The sequence below is a fragment of the Triticum dicoccoides genome, chromosome 1B (assembly GCF_002162155.2).
Source record: "Triticum dicoccoides isolate Atlit2015 ecotype Zavitan chromosome 1B, WEW_v2.0, whole genome shotgun sequence".
Lineage (NCBI taxonomy): Eukaryota > Viridiplantae > Streptophyta > Magnoliopsida > Poales > Poaceae > Triticum > Triticum dicoccoides.
In genome coordinates, this window is record NC_041381.1 from 678,335,354 (window position 1) to 678,342,139 (window position 6,786).

Consider the following 6,786-nt stretch of genomic DNA (forward strand, 5'->3'; position numbering starts at 1 on the left):
GAGAAAATCTATTTATATATATGCGTAACGTGTACAATTTGTACTATCGTAAAATACCAGCAAACAAAAGAGAATTAAATGGAAAACACAAAATTAATGGGAAAAAAAACCAACCCCCCCCCCCCCAAAACATTTAGTACCGGTTGATAACATTTAGTACCGGGTAGCATTCCGGTACTAATGGTCTACCAGCACCCGGGCCTGGCCCGTGCCACGTGGTGGCACTTTAGCGCCGGTTCGTGCCGAACCGGTAGTAAAGGGGGGGGGCTTTAGTCTCCACTCTTTAGGTGCCGGTTGTAGAACCGGCACTAAAGGCCCTTACGAACCGGCGCTAAAGCCCGTTTCGGCACTAGTGATCTTTTAGTTATAGTTGACCTATGAAACTTTTGTTGTTGTATGTATGCTCATGTGTAGCTTCTTTATTCTTTGCTTTTTTTCTGGAACACCTCGTCTATACTATTTATTTGAAAATTAAAATATATAAGCAACAGAGTCTTGTTGTTTCCCCAAAAAAGTTTCTTGCCCTCACATGTATATATACTTGCCCAGGAGGCTCAATACTATACACAAAGCATTACGACAATTCTCTCATCTCTAATCCTCTTAGATGGTATCAACCATAAGTTCCAAGACCTAGCTCCAGAATGCTACCCGGCAAGCCAGAATGCTAGCTGTTTTTGTCATACTATGTTGATGTTGATACTATGAGAGTGGTTTCAGTCTGTCAGAAAAGTTTTGTAAGTTATCTTGTATTGGATGATCTGTGGACAATAATTTGTGATTGTGGTGAAAGCCTTAAAGTATCATAAATAATGGCAAAACTTATCTCAAGCTTGCTAAATGTTGTGGCCTCGAAAACACAGACCGAAAAACGATGACACATGTAGCTACTGCCATATTATTCCTACTAGCAATAGTAGCATTAATGAATACATTGGCCAGGCTGATTTATCTTCTTAGAATGAGCCCTGCGGCAGTGGGGGTAGTGTGTGTCGTGCACATACCCTATGAAGAGGAGAAAGCCGGAGGGACTCACTCTTTCTTTTTTAGGTGAAAGGAAAGAAACAAGGGCGGGTAGCTTTGAATCCACGGCATATATAGCGAGGCCTGCTACCCTAGCCTGGATTCTGATTCCCATCTCCAGCAACTTGTTGAGAGAATTGAATCCGGATACCAGAGCTTTTCGGCTCAAATTTGGAATATGGCCAGCCGATGATGCAGTGATACGGAATCCAGTCCGATCCAAGGCTACTACTAGAACCAATCCGATCCAGTACTTGGCATCCATATAAGCAGCTGGCAAAGAAGAAGATTATGTACTATATACCACTAGTAGAAAAGGGGGCAAAGGTCTAGGCCGGGTCTGCCCATTAGCCCCGGTTCAGTCCAGAACCGGACCCATGGGGACATTGGACCCGGTTCGTGAGCCCCGGGGGCCGGCCGGGCCACGTGGGCCATTGGTCCCGGTTCGTCTGGACCTTTTGGTCCCGGTTGGTGGGACGAACCGGGACCAATGGGCCTCGCTCCTGGCCCACCACCATTGGTCCTGGTTGGTGGCTTGAACCGGGACCAAAGGCTGCCCTTTAGTCCCGGTTCATGCCACCAACCGGGACCAATGAGGTGCCTATATATACCCCCTCGCGTAAGAGCAGAGCACACTGCTCTGTTTTTTCTGGCCGCCGAGGGGGAGAGGGCTTGGTGGTGCTCTAGATCACCTCCTATGCACACAAGGTGTTCGATGGAATGCCCGAGCCACACTACTTAAGCTTTCTCCTCTCCAAGCTCCATTTTTCTCAATATTTGTCTAGGTTTAGCGGTCCGTCACGCCCCGTCCCTGTCTTCACCGCCGTCGATCACCCACGCCGATCTCATCGCCGGCACCACCGTGGTGAGCCTCTTGTTCTTATCTTCTTTCTGAAAGGAAAAATATTCATACTTGTATGTTTAGATAGATACTTGTATTATTTTCTTACTTTTATTATTGCATCTTATATAGTGCGATGGTTTTGGTATCCGCCCCCGTCGGCCCTCGTCCTGTCTATGATTCGGATGTGGTATATATTATCTTTATAACTATTGGTTCATTTATTGTTTATGAAAATTATGCCTACCAACGTGACATAGATTTTATTTATCTAGGAGGTATGTGAACCGGAAATTCCAACCGACCCTATTGTCGAGAGGTTAAATTTAGTTGAAGAAGAAAACAATTTCTTGAAGGAAAAAATAAAAAAAAATTAGGAGGAGAAGATGATATTGGAGTTGCATGTTGCGGATGTCGTCGATGATCACAAGATCAAGATGGATGCAATGCGCTTGAAGATTAGAAAGGTTAGAAAATATGCCATTCATACCGAGGCTTGGTATCATTATGCCGTTGGATCAATTGTTAGCTTGGTTGCGATTATGATCGCATTTGTTTTCGCATTGAAATGTTTTACATAGTTTCAATGTATGGTTTAATTAATTAGATGCTCTGGAGAGCTATATGTTGTTAGATGAGAACTATGTATGTTTTGGTTTTAATGTGATGATGAACTTCTATTAATTTGGTCACTTATTTATCTATTCATGATATTTTGTAATGGTTTTTGACACACTTAATTATATATAATACACGCAGATGAACCGACAATGGATGTACGGTGACAGACACACCTCCGAGTACATTAAGGGCGTGCATGAGTTTCTCGAAGCGGCTGAGGCAAACAAGCAGAATGGTTTTATGTGTTGTCCATGCATTAAATGTGGGAATACGATGTCTTACTCTAACCGAAAAATCCTTCACACCCACCTGCTTTACAAGGGTTTCATGCCACACTATAATGTTTGGACGAGGCACAGAGAAATAAGGGTTATGATGGAAGACGGCGAAGAAGAAGAGTACGACGACAACTATGTGCCCCCTGAATACGGTGATGCTGCAACGGGGGGAGCTGGTGAAGATCAAGAGGAACCAGACAATGTGCCCGATGATGATGATCTCCGCCGGGTCATTGTCGATGCAAGGACGCAATGCGAAAGTCAAAAGGAGAAGCTGAAGTTCGATCACATGTTAGAGGATCACAAAAAAGGGTTGTACCCCAATTGCGAAGATGGCAACACAAAGCTCGGTACCCCACTGGAATTGCTGCAGTGGAAGGCAGAGAATGCTGTGCCTGACAAAGGATTTGAGAAGCTACTGAAAATATTGAAGAAGCTTCCAAAGGATAACGAATTGCCCGACAGTACATACGCAGCAAAGAAGGTCGTATGCCCTCTAGGATTGGAGGTGCAGAAGATACATGCATGCCCTAATGACTGCATCCTCTACCGCGGTGCATACAAGGATCTGAACGCATGCCCGGTATGCGGTGCATTGCGGTATAAGATCAGACGAGATGACCTTGGTGATGTTGACGGCGAGCCCCCCAGGAAGAGGCTTCCTGCGAAGGTGATGTGGTATGCTCCTATAATACCACGGTTGAAACGTCTATTCAGAAACAGAGAGCATGCCAAGTTGATGCGATGGCACAGTGAGGACCGTAAGAAAGACGAGAAGTTGAGAGCACCCGCTGATGGGTCGCAGTGGAGAAAAATCGAGAGAAAGTACTAAGATGAGTTTGCAAAGGACCCAAGGAACGTATGGTTTGCTTTAAGCACGGATGGCATTAATCCTTTTGGGGAGCAGAGCAGCAATCACAGCACCTGGCACGTGACTCTATGTATGTATAACCTTCCTCCTTGGATGTGCATGAAGCGGAAGTTCATTATGATGCCAGTTCTCATCCAAGGCCCTACGCAACCCGGCAACGACATTGATGTGTACCTATGGCCATTAGTTGAAGAACTTTTACAGCTGTGGAATGGAAACGGTGTACGTACATGGGATGAGCACAGACAGGAAGAATTTAACCTAAAGGCGTTGTTGTTCGTGACCATCAATGATTGACCCGCTCTCAGTAACCTTTCAGGACAGACAAACAAGGGATACCACGCATGCATGCACTTTTTAGATGACACTGAAAGTATATACCTGGAGAAATGTAGGAAAAATGTGTACCTGGGCGATCGTCGATTTCTTCCGACCAACCATCAATGTCGAAAGAAAGGCAAGCATTTCAAAGGCGAGGCAGATCACCGGAAGATGCCCGCCATGCGTACCGGTGATCACGTACTTGCTATGGTCAATGATTTACACGTAATTTTTGGAAAGGGCCCCGGCGGACTAGCTGTTCCGAATGACGCTGAGAAACACGAACCCATGTGGAAGAAGAAATCTATATTTTGGGACCTACCCTACTGGAAAGACCTAGAGGTCCGCCCTTCGATCGACATGATGCACGTGACGAAGAACGTTTGCGTGAACCTGCTAGGCTTCTTGGGCGTGTATGGGAAGACACAAGATACACCTGAGGCGGACCTGCAACGCTTGCACGAAAAAGACGGCATGCCTCCGAAGCACTATGAAGGTCCTGCCAGCTACGCTCTTACGAAAGAAGAGAAAGAAATCTTCTTTGAATGCCTGCTCAGTATGAAGGTCCCGACTGGCTTCTCATCGAATATAAAGGGAATAATAGATATGCCAGAGAAAAGTTCCAGAACCTAAAGTCTCATGACTGCCACGTGATTATGACGCAACTGCTTCCGGTTGCATTAAGGGGGCTTCTACCGGAAAACGTCCGATTAGCCATTGTGAAGCTATGTGCATTCCTCAATGCAATATCTCAGAAGGTGATCGATCCAGAAATTGTACCAACGCTAAGGAGTGATGTGGCGCAATGTCTTGTCAGTTTCGAGCTGGTGTTCCCACCATCCTTCTTCAATATCATGACGCACGTCCTAGTTCATCTAGTCGACGAGATTGTCATTCTGGGGCCCGTATTTCTACACAATATGTTCCCCTTTGAGAGGTTCATGGGAGTCCTAAAGAAATATGTCCGTAACCGCGCTAGGCCAGAGGGAAGCATCTCCATGGGCCATCAAACAAAGGATGTCATCGGGTTTTGTGTTGACTTTATTCCTGGCCTTAAGAAGATAGGTCTCCCTAAATCGCGGTATGAGGGGAGACTGACTGGAAAAGGCACGCTTGGAAGGGAGTCAATAATATGCAGGGACGGATATTCTTGGTCTCAAGCACACCACACAGTTCTACAGAACTCTACCTTGGTGACGCCGTATGTCGATGAACACAAGTACAGTCTGCGCTCCAATCACCCGGAGCAGTGTGACGACTGGATTACATGTGAACACATCAGGACTTACAGCAGTTGGTTGGAAACACGTCTCAGAGGTGACAAGAATGTTTGTGATGAGTTGTACTTGTTGTTCATGGGACCATCTTTGACTGTATTGATTTACAAAGGATACGAGATAAATGGGAATACATTTTACACGATTGACCAAGATCAAAAGAGCACCAACCAAAACAGCGGTGTCCGCTTTGATGCAGCAACCGAGAGGGGAAAAGACACATATTATGGTTACATAGTGGACATATGGGAACTTGACTATGGACATGATTTTAAGGTCCCTTTGTTTAAGTGCAAATGGGTCAATCTGTCAGGAGGCGGGGTACAGGTAGACCCACAGTACGGAATGACAACAGTGGATCTGAAAAATCCTGGGTACACTGACGAACCGTTCGTCCTAGCCAATGATGTGGCACAGGTTATATATGTGAAGGACATGTCTACCAGACCGAGAAAAAGAAAAGATAAGGAAGCGAATACATCATACGATGAGCCAAAGCGCCACATAGTTCTTTCAGGAAAAAGGGACATCGTGGGAGTGGAGGGCAAGACAGACATGTCTTAAGATTATGAAAAGTTTCATGAAATTCCTCCCTTCAAAGTCAAGGCTGACCCAAGCATCCTGATAAACGATGAATATTATCCATGGTTACGGAGCAATAAGCAAATGACACAAGCGAAGAAAAAGTGAAGACTTTCTCCTGCAACTATTATGATGATACCATTGTCCGTTTTATACATGCACATGCTATGTGGGTGAAATTATGATACCATGCCAACTTTCAACTTTTTCAGAGTTCATTTGAAATGCTTTAATGTCTTATGGTTCGGCCCTCGTAATACCATTAATCCCGGTTCACTCCTTGTCAACTATGTTCTCACTAAGAACACTCTCAAGAGGGCAGCCACGTGGGCCATTGGTCCCAGTTTGTCTGGACCTTTTGGTCCCGGTTCCACGCACGAACCGGAACCAATGCGCCTCGCCCCTGGCCCATGACCATTAGTCCCGGTTTGTGCCACAAACTGGGACTAAAGGGTTGGTCCTCGTTGCGCTCAGAGTTTAGTCCCACCTCGCCAACCGAAGGGCGCTCACACCGATTTATAAGCCCGTCCCTCTCTGCCTTGTTGAGCTCCTCTCAAAGTGAAAATAGATGCCCCTATACATGGAATTTGACCTAAATTCATAGTGAATTTCTCTGAAATTCATAGAAATTTATTACGAATTTATGTTGAATTTTCTCTATAGGCGCATTTATGTTCATTTTTTTTGTAAAGTTAATCAGAAACTTGTGATTCACACAAATTTCAAAGAATTCAAATTTTAACTATTTAAATTTGAAAATTAATGACACCAACAGAAAGTTTATACTTTTGCTAACCTAAAAGCAAAAAGAATTAAAAAATAAAGCAAAAAACAAAAGAAAATAAATAATGCAGAAAACAAAACAAAAAAACTGGAAACAAAATAAAAATAGCAACAATAAGTATTTTGTTGTAAGTAGAAACAAATAAAATAAATAAAGCAACAAAGAAAACAAAAAAGAAAGTGTTTTCA